The sequence below is a fragment of the Chiloscyllium plagiosum genome, unplaced genomic scaffold (assembly GCF_037043375.1).
Source record: "Chiloscyllium plagiosum isolate Xiang-an unplaced genomic scaffold, Cpla_swu_hap1 HiC_scaffold_24, whole genome shotgun sequence".
Taxonomy (NCBI): Eukaryota; Metazoa; Chordata; class Chondrichthyes; order Orectolobiformes; family Hemiscylliidae; genus Chiloscyllium; species Chiloscyllium plagiosum.
The window spans coordinates 10634861-10651191 of NW_028270162.1; positions in this window are offsets into that span (position 1 = coordinate 10634861).

The following is a 16331-nucleotide window of genomic DNA, read 5'->3' on the forward strand; positions in this document are numbered from 1 at the left end:
ATGGAGGATTTGAGTTACAGGTATCCCTCCGCAATCCGAAAGTAGAGCGTTCCTATGAAAGCTTTCATACGCCGAAATGGCGTAAAGTGAAGAAACACCCATTTATGTGGGAAAAATATTGCTTTTTCTTGTGAAATCGAAAATCCTCTTCAGATCTCTTTCGCTTAGCAAAAGCAGGTGCTAATGTAGGTCATAGAGTCATAGAGATGTACAGCATGGAAACAGACCCTTCGGTCCAACCCGTCCATGCTGACCAGATATCCCAACCCAATCTAGTCCCACCTGCCAGCACCCGGCCCATATCCCTCCAAACCCTTCCTATTTATATACCCATCCAAATGCCTCTTAAATGTTGCAATTGTACCAGCCTCCACCACATCCTCTGGCAGCTCATTCCATACACAGGTCTTTTGTTAAAGTGAAATGGCATAAAGCAAACTTTGGAAAAGTGGGGGATACCTGTATAAGGAGGGGCCGGATAGGCTGGGACATTTTCCACTGCAGAGTAGGAGGTTGTGGAGTGACCCTATCGAGGTTTATAAAATCTGAGGGGCATGGCTAAGGAGAAGGCAGGGGTAATTTTCTGAGAGTTTCAAGACTCGGGGGCAGGAGAATGATTTTAAAAAGGCATGATGGGGAATTTCTTAACACAGAGGGCAGTTCATGTGTGGAATGAACTTCCAGGGGAAGTGGTGGATGAGGGTATAGTTACAATGTTTAAAAGATAAGAAACGTTTGAAGGGATAAGGGCCAAGTGGGACTGGTTTAGTTTGGGATTACGGTTAACATGGTCTGTTAGATCGATGGGGTCTGTTTCTGTGCTGTATGACTCTAGTTTTACCAGACCATCAATCTGCTGCCTCATTAGAGAGGGGTGATGGTGGTGAATTAACCTGAGGGCCATGCTTCAGGTGGGGGGAGAAGCTGAAAATGATTGGCTGGTATAGGAATTGAATCCATGCTGTTAGCATCACTCTGCATTACAATCCAAAGCCTCTCCCCACATTCTCCCCTGGCCCATCCCTCCTCCACCCTTAGTGATGCCAGCAAGAAAATCTAAAATGTGCACTTTTGCTTATTTATTTTGGTACAGCAGAGTGGGTGCACCCCTCAGAAATGTTCATCCCTTTTATTATTAGGTTCCCCAGCCTTCATGCTGAATTTAACCTGTAATGGTTTATTAAAAAGAAATCATTGCATCATTCCAAACCAATCAATCAGGAGTGACAACTGTGGGTGTTCGTAGACACTTATGTTGAAAGATATCTGGGCCTAAGCTGCTCTCTCAAGTAATAGGCTTCCTGTAACCTAGGCAACTGATGAACTCAACTAGGCCTCTGCTCAGAAACTATTACCTGTGCTTGCCTGTGTTTGAGGTGAAGTGCCAATTATCTGAAGGCTTTAATGTTCCTCTGGCAAACCCAGCTTACGATTATTGCTGCAAACATTGTTCGGAATAATCATTTTCCTTGCTTTAACTTGAAATTTGTGTGGGACGGGAGCCCAGGCAAATACTGTGCAGTTCATCGTAAATTCATTTCAGTCCTAAGAATAGCAAATAGCACACTGTCAACTTATAAATCATCTGCTTCAATGCCGAGGGAAGTCAACTTTAGCACAATCTGTTTTTCAACTGAGTATCTCCTTTACGGTAACTTCATCAAAAAAGATGAGAGCACCTTACTTTCACATAATAGCTGATCAAACAGGCCACAAATCACAATCTAATTGGTCTTTAATCTAGAATGTTTGCTTTGCATGTCAGGACCACATAGTTCAGAGCCTTGAGTTTTTGATACTGTGTATCAATGCTAATTGGTAATCAATGTGCCCCTCTTGCTTTTTGATTGCTTTTCTTGCTTTCATAAATGTGCACATGCAACACAAACTGGGACTTTGCAATCTCTCTGTCCTTTGACTGTGGTATCACTGGGCTGGGTGGTTGCAGGGCTGTATTAGAAGATGGAAACATGGAAAGAGGACAAGAAAGACTTCAACAACAAGTTGCATCTATATAGCACCCGCACCCCACCTCGCTCCATGGCATAATGAATCATCCCCGGGCAGTCACAAAATAATGTTATGGAACTTAATCTACTGCTAAGCTACATCAGGTACGTCAATTAGTGAAAGAGGTAGGTTTTGAGGAATGAATTAAAGGAGGGGAGAGGGGTAGAGGGACCGAGGGGTGTAAGAGGTTATTCAGGGGTTCGGAGGCCTTGCCAGTCAAAGGGATGTCCACCAATTGTGGAGCAATTCAAAGGGAGGGTTCTGCAGAGGCCAGAATGATTGGAGGATGGCTATCGTGAAGGTTTGTGGAGCAGGAAGAGAGAGGGGCTGAGGGGGTGGGAGGGTTGATGATGGGGCCAGGAAGGCAGTCAGACACAAAGATGAAAACTGAAGGCGCCTCTGCTTCATTGGGAACCAGAGTAGGTCAACGAGACAGAGGTGGTGGGTGACTGGGTAGGTTGGGACTTCTTTACCAAGAGCGCAGGGGGCTGACAGGTGACCTTAGAGAGGTTTCTAAACTCATGACGGACATAGATAGGATGAATGGAATGTGTCTTTTCCCTAAGGTGGGGGATTTCAATACTAGGGAGTATACGTTTAAGAAGAAACATTTAAAAAAAACATGAGGGGCATTTTTTTATGGAGAGTGGTTTGTGTGTGGAATGAACTTCCAGAGGAAGTGGTGGATGCGGGCACAGTTACAACATTTAAATTACATTTAGATATGTTCATGAATAATACAGAAATGTTTGGAGGGATATGGGCCAAGCGCAAGCAGGTGAGACTAATTTAGTTTAGGATTATGGTCAGCATGGACTGGTTGGGCCGAAGGGTCTGTTTCTGTGCTGTAAGACTCTGTGACTCTATCACTGTGATTTCTACATCACCCGACATAACCTCGGGAAGTCTTAACCCTCTGCCACCAATAAAGTGCCTTTTGAGGTCAGTCACAGTGTAAATGTGGGACAGCGAGCAGTGTGTGCAGAATTACAGAGACTTGGGATTTAAAATGGCTTCTTTAAAATAAACAAGCTGATGCCTGCTTAAATCTTGAGAATGGTGGAATGCAGAACAGGCACATTGAGCTTCACTGATCAAATAAGCATCGCCACCACGAGAACATATGTCGAGAGGCCACGACAATAATCAGCCAAAGAGAAAGGTCACAGGCTCAAACTCAACCAACCACGGCTTGGCAATCAACGGGTGGAAAACTGGAACAGCAGGATACCTGGGGTTAACTGCAAGTAAGGTCTCACCCAAGAGATGGATGCGTAGGAACACAAAGAGGCCATTCAGCCCATCATCTAGCCTAATCTGGTCATTCAATGAAACCGTGGGCTAACCTTTAATAACCTCACCTGACAATAATCTATCAACCTGACAATGATTTATCAACTTGACAATGATCTATCGATCTCCATTCTGAAAGATCCAATTGCCCTCCAGAGTCAGCAGCAGCAGCAGCTTTTTGGAGGAGAGACTTTCAGATTCCCTTTTGGAAAAGCTAATATCACCCCAAAATTGCCACATTCTTACATTGAGGTTATCCTGCTATGTTTAGGCCTCCCCTCCCCCTCAGTCTTCATTATCACTTTGATCATGTCAGACGCCACATTCAGCTCATCCCCATCTGTTTCCGCGGCGACATAATCAGACTGAGGGTGTCAGAAGTGCTTGTGACATCACAGCTTCCTTGCCAACCTTTTGTCACATTCGTCTACATGAGAGATCACTGGAGAGTGGACCATTGACGTTATTCAAGGCTGAGATAGTCAGTACACCAAGTTCATCAATCACCAGCTCCCTCCCTTGTATGGTTTATTAACCAGACCCTCCCCCATCTCCATCAAGAGCTTCTCTGTGCAGACACACCTCTGTATTAAACCCTTGATGGGTCTCAGAGAGGTCTGAGTACAAGAGAGGTCGAGGCAGGAGCCATCAAGTTGCATTTAGATGAATGCTCAAGACACCATGGAATGCAAGGTCATGGACCGCTGTAGGAAAATGGGATTACAACAGATCGCTGGGCAGGATGGGCCAAAGGGCCTTTTTTCTGTGCTGTGTTAAAAGCTCCACAAGCCACTACGCTGTCTGGGATCTCCCTATGTAATGGCCTGCCAAGTCACTGGTACTGGACTGCAGACGTGGCATTGATGTGCAGCTCAGAAACAGGAGCTATGCTTGCCTGGGCATGGAGGGAAAGCAGCTTACATTCCACACCACATTGAGGGACATTCCTGGGGGTCGGTCTGACGCAAGTGTTCCATTATGGTATAATGAGATGGGACCCACACACCCCACCCCCTCGCCGCTTTACAAAAAGGTTATTTATTTTTCATGCTGTCTGGCTTCGGTCTTGTTTCCAGATTTGTTTCAGGCACAATGAGATTTCCTTCTCATTCCCGAGACTTGCTGCTTATTTTTCAGATGCTGTACAGAGCGAGTGACTGCAGAGTGGCTCATATTAATCACAACTGGAAGGCACCTTGCCCTTTGGACATCAACTTTGTTTGTGAAGGGTTCCTGAGATTGAGGGCTTAGGGGTGTGACTGGGGGAGCACTGTCCCCCTTTACTCAAAGGTCTATTTGTCACAGAAACAGGGCCGCTCACAGCCGTAAGCGTGCAGGCCGTCTGTGCAGAACCAGCAGCTGCTTTTTGTTCATTAAAGGACTGGCTGGCTGCACCTCCCCAGAGCCAGCTTCTCTCTCTGGAGTTTCTCACTTTATTTAGTGTGCTTTTCCCAAAAACAAAACCACCAGCTCCTTGCTTCAGAGCGCCAGTCGCCCTCGGCAGGTGGATGTTTAAGGATCCTGTGGCACTTTGTCGAAGACAGTTAGGTGTGACACGGTGGCTCAGTGGTTAGCACTGCTGCCAGGGACCCGGGTTTGATTCCAGCCTCGGGCGACTGTCTGTGTGGAGTTTGCACGTTCTCCCCGTGTCTGCGTGGAATTCCTCCAGGTGCTCCGGTTTCCTCCCACAGTCTAAAGATGTGCAGGTCAGGTGGATTGATCATGGGAAATTGTCTGATAGTGTCCAGGGATGTGTAGGGTAGGTGGATTAAACATGGGAAAGAGGAGGATGGGGGGGAATGGGTCTGGGTGGGATGCTGTTTGGGGTCGGTACAGATCCCGATACCTGCTTCCACACTGTCGGGGTTCTGTGAAAGCCCCCTGTTTTTCTAGGCCACCATGGATTCTTCCATCCTCTGCAGCATTGAGCTTTACCTTGAATCCAATCAAGTCCTGCACGCTCACACATGACTGTCCCTGGGTCACAAGCCCACTCTCACTGCAGTACAATCCCACACATATGCACAAACCCTCACTCAGATACAGTCCCACACACACTGGCCCTCACTAGGGTACAGTCCCACAATCACACTGACTCTCACTGGGGTAGAGTACCACACACACACACACTGACTCTCACTGGGGTACAGTACCACACACACACACGGACTCTCACTGGGGTACAGTCCACACTCACACTGACTCTCACTGAGTACAGACCCACACATACTGACTCTCCCTGGGGTACAGTCCCACACACACACACGGACTCTCACTGGGGTACAGTACCACACACATACTGACTCTCACTCGGGTACAGTCCCACACTCACACTGACTCTCACTGGGATACAGTCCCAAACTCACACTGACCCTCACTGGGGTGCTGTCCTACACACACACACTGACTCTCACTGGGGTACAGTCCCTCACACACCGAATCTCACTGGGGTACAGTCCACACTCACACTGACTCTCACTGGCGTACAGTCCCCCACACACCGACACTCACTGGGGTACAGTCCCCCACACACCAACTCTCACTGGGGTACAGTCCCCCACACACCAACTCTCACTGGGGTACAGTCCCCCACACACCAACTCTCACTGGGGTACAGTCTCACACTCACACTGACTCTCATTGGGGTACAGTCCCACACTCACACGGACTCTCACTGGGGTACAGACTCACACTCACACTGACTCTTACTGGGGTAGAGTCCCACACTCACACTGACCCTCACTGGGGTAGAGTCCCACACTCACACTGACCCTCACTGGGGTACAGTCCCACACTCACACTGACTCTCACTGGGGTACAGTTCCACACTCACACCGACTCTCACTGGGGTACAGTCTCACACTCACACTGACTCTTACTGGGGTACAGTCCCCCACACACCGACTCTCACTGGGGTACAGTCCCCCACACACCAACTCTCACTGGGGTACAGTCCCCCACACACCAACTCTCACTGGGGTACAGTCTCACACTCACACTGACTCTCACTGGGGTACAGTCACACTCACACTGACTCTTACTAGGGTACACCCCCCCACACACCGACTCTCACTGGGGTTCAGTCCCCCACACACCAACTCTCACTGGGGTACAGTCCCACACTCACACGGACTCTCACTGGGGTACAGACTCAAACTCACACGGACTGTTACTGGGGTACAGTCCCACACACAAACACGGACTCTCACTGGGGTACAGTCTCACACTCACACTGACTCTCACTGGGGTACAGTTCCACACTCACACCGACTCTCACTGGGGTACAGTCCCACACTCACACTGACTCTCACTGGGGTACAGTCCCACACTCACACTGACTCTCACTGGGGTACAGTCCCACACTCACACTGACTCTCATTGGGGTACAGTCCCACACACACACTGTCTCTCACTGGGGTGCTGTCTCACACACACACACACACACACACACTGACTTTCATTGGGGTACAGTCCCACACTCACACTGACTCTCACTGGGGTACAGTCCCCCACACACCGACTCTCCCTGGGGTACAGTCCCACACACACACACGGACTCTCACTGGGGTACAGTCCCACACTCACACTGACCCTCACTGGGGTACAGTCCCACACTCACTCTGACCCTCACTGGGGTACAGTCCCACACTCACACTGACCCTCACTGGGGTACAGTCCCACACTCACTCTGACCCTCACTGGGGTACAGTCCCACACACACTGTCTCTCACCGGGGTGCTGTCGCACATACACACACACACACACAGACTTTCATTGGGGTACAGTCCCACACTCACACTGACTCTCACTGGGTTATGGACCCACACTCACACCGACTCTCACTGGGGTACAGTCCAACACTCACACACCGACTCTCACTGGGGTGTACAGTCCCACAATCACACTGACTCTCACTGAGTACAGACCCACACCCACGCTGACTCTCACTGGGGTACAGTTCCCCACACACCGACTCTCACTGGGGTACAATCCCACACTCACACGGACTCTCACTGGGGTACAGTCCCACACTCACACTGACTCTCACTGGGGTACAGACCCACACTCACACTGACTCTCACTGGGGTCAGTCCCACACTCACACTGACCCTCACTGGGGTACAGTCCCACACTCACACTGACCCTCACTGGGGGACAGTTCCACACTCACACCGACTCTCACTGGGGTCGAGTCCCACACTCACACTGACCCTCACTTGGGTACAGTCCCACACTCACACTGACTTTCATTGGGGTACCGTCCCACACTCACACTGACTCTCACTGGGGTACAGTCCCCCACACACTGACTCTCACTGGGGTACAGTCCCCCACACACCGACTCTCACTGGGGTACAGTCCCACACACACACACGGACTCTCACTGGGATACTCTCCCACACTCACACTGACTCTCACTGGGGTACTATCCCACACTCACATGGACCCTCACTGGGGTACAGTCCCACTCTCACACTGACCCTCACTGGGGTACAGTCCCACACTCACACTGACTCTCACTGGGGTACAGTCCCACACACACACACAATGACTCTCACTGGGGTACAGTCCCACTCTCACACTGACCCTCACTGGGGTACAGTCCCACACTCACTCTGACCCTCACTGGGGTACAGTCCCACACTCACACTGATTCTCATTGGGGTACAGTCCCACACACACACTGTCTCTCACTGGGGTGCTGTTGCACGCACACACACACACACTGACTCTCACTGGGGTACAGTCCCACACTCACACTGACTCTCACTGGAGTACAGTCCCCCACACACCGACACTCACTGGGGTACAGTCCCACACTCACACGGACTCTCACTGGGGTACAGTCCCACACTCACACTGACTCTCACTGGGGTACAGTCCCACACTCACACTGACTCTCACTGGGGTACAGTCCCACACTCACACTGATCCTCACTGGGGTACAGTTCCACACTCACACCGACTCTCACTGGGGTAGAGTCCCACACTCACACTGACCCTCACTGGGGTACAGTCCCACACTCACACTGACTCTCATTGGGGTACAGTCCCACACACACTGTCTCTCACTGGGGCGCTGTCACTCACACACACACACACACACACACTGACTCTCACTGGGGTACAGTCCCACACTCACACTGACTCTCACTGGAGTACAGTCCCCCACACACCGACACTCACTGGGGTACAGTCCCACACTCACACTGACTCTCACTGGGGTACAGTCCCACACACACACTGACCCTCACTGGGGTACAGTCCCACACACACACTGACTCTCACTGGAGTACAGTCCCCCACACACCGACTCTCACTGGGGTACAGTCCCACACTCACACTGACCCTCACTGGGGTACAGCTCCTACACACACTGACTTTCACTGGGGTACAGTCCCCCACACACTGACTCTCACTGGGGTACAGTCCCACGCACACACACAATGACTCTCACTGGGGTACAGTCCCACTCTCACACTGACCCTCACTGGGGTACAGTCCCACATTCACTCTGACCCTCACTGGGGTACAGTCTCACACACACTGACCCTCATTGGGATACAGCTTCACGCACACTGACCCTCACTGGGGTACAGTCCCACACACACACTGTCTCTCAATGGGGTGCTGTCTCACGCACACACACACACACACACACACACTGACTTTCATTGGGGTACAGTCCCACACTCACACTGACTCTCACTGGGGTGCTGTCCCACACCCACACTGACTCTCACTGCGGTATAGTCCCACACTCACACTGACTCTCACTGGGGTGTACAGTCCCCCACACACCGACTCTCACTGGGGTACAGTCCCACAATCACACTGACTCTCACTGAGTACAGACCCACACACACTGACTCTCACTGGGGTACAGTCCCCCACACACCGACTCTCACTGGGGTACAGTCCCACACTCACACTGACTCTTACTGGGGTACATCCCACACTCACACTGACCCTCACTGGGGTACAGCCCCACACTCACACTGACTCTCACTGGGGTACAGTCCCACACTCACACTGACTCTCACTGGGGTACAGTCCCACACTCACACTGACTCTCATTGGGGTACAGTCCCACACACACTGTCTCTCACTGGGGCGCTGTCTCACACACACACACTGACTTTCATTGGGGTACAGTCCCACACACACACTGACTCTCACTGGGGTACAGTCCCCCACACACCGACTCTCACTGGGGTACAGTCCCACACTCACACGGACTCTTTCTGGGGTACAGTCCCACACTCACACTGACTCTCACTGGGGTACAGTCTGACACACACACTGACTCTCACTGAGGTACAGTCCCACACACACACTGACCCTCACTGGGGTACAGTCCGACACACATACTGATTCTCACTGGTGTACAGTCCGAAACTCACGCTGACACACACTGGGTTGCTGTCCCACACTCACACTGACCCTCACTGGGGTACAGCTCCCACACACACTGACTCTCACTGGGGTACAGTCCCACACACACTGACTCTCACTGGGGTACAGTCCCACACACACCATCTCTCACTGGGGTACAGTCTCACGCACACTGACCCTCACTGGGGTACAGTCCCACACCAACATTGACCCTCACTGGGGTACAGTCCCACACCAACATTGACCCTCACTGGGGTACAGTCCCACACCAACATTGACCCTCACTGGGGTACAGTCCCACACTCACACTGACCCTCACTGGGGTACAGTCCCACACTCACTCTGACCCTCACTGGGGTACAGTCCCACACTCACACTGATTCTCTTTGGGGTACAGTCCCACACACACACACAATGACTCTCACTGGGGTACAGTCCCACTCTCACACTGACCCTCACTGGGGTACAGTCCCACACTCACTCTGACCCTCACTGGGGTACAGTCCCACACTCACACTGATTCTCATTGGGGTACAGTCCCACACACACACTGTCTCTCACTGGGGTGCTGTTGCACGCACACACACACACACACTGACTCTCACTGGGGTACAGTCCCACACTCACACTGACTCTCACTGGAGTACAGTCCCCCACACACCGACACTCACTGGGGTACAGTCCCACACTCACACGGACTCTCACTGGGGTGCAGTCCAACACTCACACTGACTCTCACTGGGGTACAGTCCCACACTCACACGGACTCTCACTGGGGTACAGTCCCACACTCACACTGACTCTCACTGGGGTACAGTCCCACACTCACACTGACTCTCACTGGGGTACAGTCCCACACTCACACTGATCCTCACTGGGGTACAGTTCCACACTCACACCGACTCTCACTGGGGTAGAGTCCCACACTCACACTGACCCTCACTGGGGTACAGTCCCACACTCACACTGACTCTCATTGGGGTACAGTCCCACACACACTGTCTCTCACTGGGGCGCTGTCACTCACACACACACACACACACACACTGACTCTCACTGGGGTACAGTCCCACACTCACACTGACTCTCACTGGAGTACAGTCCCCCACACACCGACACTCACTGGGGTACAGTCCCACACTCACACTGACTCTCACTGGGGTACAGTCCCACACACACACTGACCCTCACTGGGGTACAGTCCCACACACACACTGACTCTCACTGGAGTACAGTCCCCCACACACCGACTCTCACTGGGGTACAGTCCCACACTCACACTGACCCTCACTGGGGTACAGCTCCCACACACACTGACTTTCACTGGGGTACAGTCCCCCACACACTGACTCTCACTGGGGTACAGTCCCACGCACACACACAATGACTCTCACTGGGGTACAGTCCCACTCTCACACTGACCCTCACTGGGGTACAGTCCCACATTCACTCTGACCCTCACTGGGGTACAGTCTCACACACACTGACCCTCATTGGGATACAGCTTCACGCACACTGACCCTCACTGGGGTACAGTCCCACACACACACTGTCTCTCAATGGGGTGCTGTCTCACGCACACACACACACACACACACACTGACTTTCATTGGGGTACAGTCCCACACTCACACTGACTCTCACTGGGGTGCTGTCCCACACCCACACTGACTCTCACTGCGGTATAGTCCCACACTCACACTGACTCTCACTGGGATGTACAGTCCCCCACACACCGACTCTCACTGGGGTACAGTCCCACAATCACACTGACTCTCACTGAGTACAGACCCACACACACTGACTCTCACTGGGGTACAGTCCCCCACACACCGACTCTCACTGGGGTACAGTCCCACACTCACACTGACTCTTACTGGGGTACAGTCCCACACTCACACTGACCCTCACTGGGGTACAGCCCCACACTCACACTGACTCTCACTGGGGTACAGTCCCACACTCACACTGACTCTCACTGGGGTACAGTCCCACACTCACACTGACTCTCATTGGGGTACAGTCCCACACACACTGTCTCTCACTGGGGCGCTGTCTCACACACACACACTGACTTTCATTGGGGTACAGTCCCACACACACACTGACTCTCACTGGGGTACAGTCCCCCACACACCGACTCTCACTGGGGTACAGTCCCACACTCACACGGACTCTTTCTGGGGTACAGTCCCACACTCACACTGACTCTCACTGGGGTACAGTCTGACACACACACTGACTCTCACTGAGGTACAGTCCCACACACACACTGACCCTCACTGGGGTACAGTCCGACACACATACTGATTCTCACTGGTGTACAGTCCGAAACTCACGCTGACACACACTGGGTTGCTGTCCCACACTCACACTGACCCTCACTGGGGTACAGCTCCCACACACACTGACTCTCACTGGGGTACAGTCCCACACACACTGACTCTCACTGGGGTACAGTCCCACACACACCATCTCTCACTGGGGTACAGTCTCACGCACACTGACCCTCACTGGGGTACAGTCCCACACCAACATTGACCCTCACTGGGGTACAGTCCCACACCAACATTGACCCTCACTGGGGTACAGTCCCACACCAACATTGACCCTCACTGGGGTACAGTCCCACACTCACACTGACCCTCACTGCAATACAGCCACCCCCCCCACACACACACACACACACTGACCCTCACTAGGGTACAGTCCCACACCAACACTGACTCTCACTGGGGTACAGTCCCACACCAACACTGACTCTCACTAGGGTACAGTCCCACACACACTGACTCTCACTGCAATACAGCTCCCCCCCCCCCCCCCCACACACACACACTGACCCTCCCTGGGGTACAGTCCCACACACACTGACCCTCCCTGGGGTACAGTCCCACACACACTGACCCTCCCTGGGGTACAGTCCCACACACACTGACCCTCCCTGGGGTACAGTCCCACACACACTGACCCTCCCTGGGGTACAGTCCCACACACACTGACCCTCCCTGGGGTACAGTCCCACACACACTGACCCTCCCTGGTATATTTAGTATGGTTCCACATTACAATCAGCCAATTTTAAAATTGGGATGGACTCTGTGTTTGATTCTGGTCCCAGTGTTGGGGTCAAATGAAGTGTCATTACCCCATACTGCTGTGGGAGCGCTTGCTGGAATATGGGTTAATAAAGTCCCTGTTCATGGGTCAGTCCTGCATCGTCCCTCCTCACAGGGAATGGAGGGACAGCAACCCTGCCATTGAAGGTGCTGGGTCGCACCAATGTTGAGTCCTTTGATATAAAAATTTGCCACAGCTGCTGGATCAGAATCTGGAACATGGGTCTCCACAACTGCACAGCCTGGACTGCAGCTGGGATCAGGGGAGTTGGGGTAAGACCCTTACTGTCAGCCTGGGGAGCTGCAACACTGTCCACATCCCAGCCGCCTCACTCCTCTCCCAAACCCCCACAGGAACCTCTACAATTCCACACACTCTGCCATCACTGGCCTTTTCTTAAATCAAGCTATCCATAGCATGCAGATGGGTTGTCCTGGAACAGTCAGCTACATGACAGGGACAGAGAGTCCCTGGCAATCCAAGACATACTCTGCCTTCCACATCCTGGAGTAAAGCTATCAGTAAGTGTCAGGGCCCAGCTTACTGTGTAACGGATGGAAGGATGTAGACCAAGGGCAGGCAAAAGGGATTAGTCTAATCTAGCGTCATGTTCAGCACAACATTGTGGGCCGAAGGGCCTGTTCCTGTGCTGTACTGTTGTAGGTGGTGCCCAGTCTGTCAGCTGTATGTCCAGTGATTGATTCAAACAGTGTGCCCCTTGGTGCATAATCACCTAAGTACAGCCCACACTCAGACGTCCTGCACTTGTAAAACGCAAAGGAAAATATCAGTTGTTCAGCGTGATTTGGCAGAACTTGCTCAACAACCCCAAGTATGCTGATTGCTACATGAACTATCTACTGAAGACAATCCATCGAGCTTGTAATGTGGCTCAGTAACACTTTTAAAAAAAAATCTTTCACTGGATGAGTGTGTCGCTGGAGAGACCAGCATTTTTCCTGCCCCTAATTGTTAAGAGTCAACCATATTGCTGTGGGGCTGGAGTCACATGTAGGTCAGAGCAGGTAAGGATGGCAGTTTCCTTCCCTAAAGGGCATTCGTGAACCAGGTGGGGTTTTCCCCTTCCCTATCAATTGACCAATGGTTTCACAGTCATCATTAGACTCTTACTTCTCCAGAAGATAGGATAGTGAGGAAGGCATTTGGTATGCTTTCCTTTATTGGTCAGAGTATTGAGTACAGGAGTTGGGAGGTCATGTTGCAGCTGTACAGGGCATTGGTTAGGCCGCTGTTGGAATATTGCATGCAATTCTGGTCTCCTTCCTATTGGAAAGATGTTGTGAAACTTGAAAGGGTTCAGAAAAGATTTACAAGGATGTTGCCAGGGTTAGAGGATTTGAGCTATAGGGAAATGCTGAACAGGCTGGGGCTGTTTTCTCTGGAGCGTCGGAGGCTGAGGGGTGACCTTATAGAGGTTTACAAAATCATGAGGGGCTTGGATAGGGTGAATAGAAAAAAGTCTTTTCCCTGGGGTCGGGGAGTCCAGAACTAAAGGGCATAGGTTTATGGTGAGAGGGAAAAGATATGAAAGAGACCTAAGGGGCAACTTTTTCACGCAGAGGGTGGTAAGTGTATGGAGTGAGCTGAGTGAGAGGATGTGGTGGAGGCTGGTACAACTGCAACATTTAAGAGGCATTTGGATGGGTGTATGAATAGGAAGCGTTTACAGGGATATGGGCCGGGTGCTGGCAGATGGGACTAGATTGGGTTGGGATATCTGGTTGGCATGGACAAGTTAGACCGAAGGGTCTGTTTCTGTACTGTACATCTCTATGACTCTAAGCTACTGAATTCAAATTCCACCATCTGGCGGGATTTGAATCCACGTTCCCAGAGCATTACCTGGGGCTCTGGGTTAACAGGCAAGTGATAGATCATTGCCTGATAGAAATGAACCATATCCGTCGGCAGGTCTATGTATAAGGAGAAAGTGAGGTCTGCAGATGCTGGAGATCAGAGATGGAAATGTGTTGCTGGAAAAGCGCAGCAGGTCAGGCAGCATCTAGGGAACAGGAGAATCGACGTTTCGGGCATGTATAAGGAGCCTGGTTAAGCCTTGTACTTCTTTAAACATTACCCCAGAGCTTGGGGATCCCAGCATTCTCTGTCGATTTCTCCCCGGCAACACCTTGACCAATCAGAGTCAACTTGCAAATAGCGGAAATTGTTGCGATTGTTTGAAATTCCTGTCCTGGATGGTCAACAACGCATCTCTCTTGTCAGCCAGCTTCATGTTCTGAATATTGGCAAGTGCGGCAGGTTCAGGCACAGCTGTGATGCCCCCCACAGTGGAAGTGCCAACCAACACTCAGTGTCTGAGCTCACACATGTCATGAGATGACTGAAGGAGGTGGGGGGTGTGTGTCCAGGTGGAACTGTACCCCAGACAGAGTCAACAGAAGGGAATGAATTACAAATTTTCTTTTTAAAAATGCGAAGTTGCTTGATGTCTTTTTTATTCAGTATTTACAGGGTGAGACAGCTGCAGGCCTCTCTCCTTGGGATGTGCTTAGCTCAGGAACAACTGCCACTTGTTCATATCTCCAATAACTAAACTTTGCCTGTAAAACCTAGACAAAGGAATGCACAATTCACAAAGTGGCCCGCATTTCTCAAGCGATTTCTTCTAAACGCTGTAATTAAACCTCATTTCTGAATTAAAAAAAATATATTTGGAGACAGCAGGAACTATCCGATGTCTTGCTCCACAGACAGTGCTCTGGGCAGAACTCCCTCCTGAAACCTGACTCAATCAACATGTGTGATAACACAGCCAGATACTGCCATCTGCTGGGGGTCCCCACACATTACATGCTCATTCGCGATTTAAGACACAGGGTTTCAAACTTGGGGGAGCTCAGAGATCTGGTTTAGGTTTTTTTTAGATTAGATTCCCTAAAGTGTGGAAACAGGCCCTTCGGCACAACAAGTCCACACCGACCCTCCGAAGAGCAACCCATCCAGACACCTTTACCCCTGACTAATGCAATTTAGCAAGGCCAATTCACCTGGCCTGCACATCTTTGGACTGTGGGAGGAAACAGGAGCACCCGGAGGAAACCCACACAGACACGGGGAGAAGGTGCAAAGTCCACACAGACAGTCAGCCGAGTCCCTGAAATCAAACCCGGGTCCCTGGCGCTGTGAGGCAGCAATGCTAACCACTGAGCCACCATCCTACTCATCAGGTTAGTCTAATTTTTGGCATTTGTTTTACCTTCCCTTGCTGTCGTGCCATCTTGCAGGATGGTGTTTTTCACTGTACTGGCCAACTCTGCATACACAGCCCCTTATTACATTCCCTCTACACTTATGACTGTGGTCAAATTTCGTCCGAATTCCATCTACACGTTCGCTGAAGACAGCACTTTTGCAGGCCGGATCTCAAACAATGATGAGACAGAATACAGGAAAGAGATAGAGTGCTTGGTGGCCTTGTGCAAAGATAACAATCTCTCCCACAACATCAGCAAGACTACCCAATCATAGTC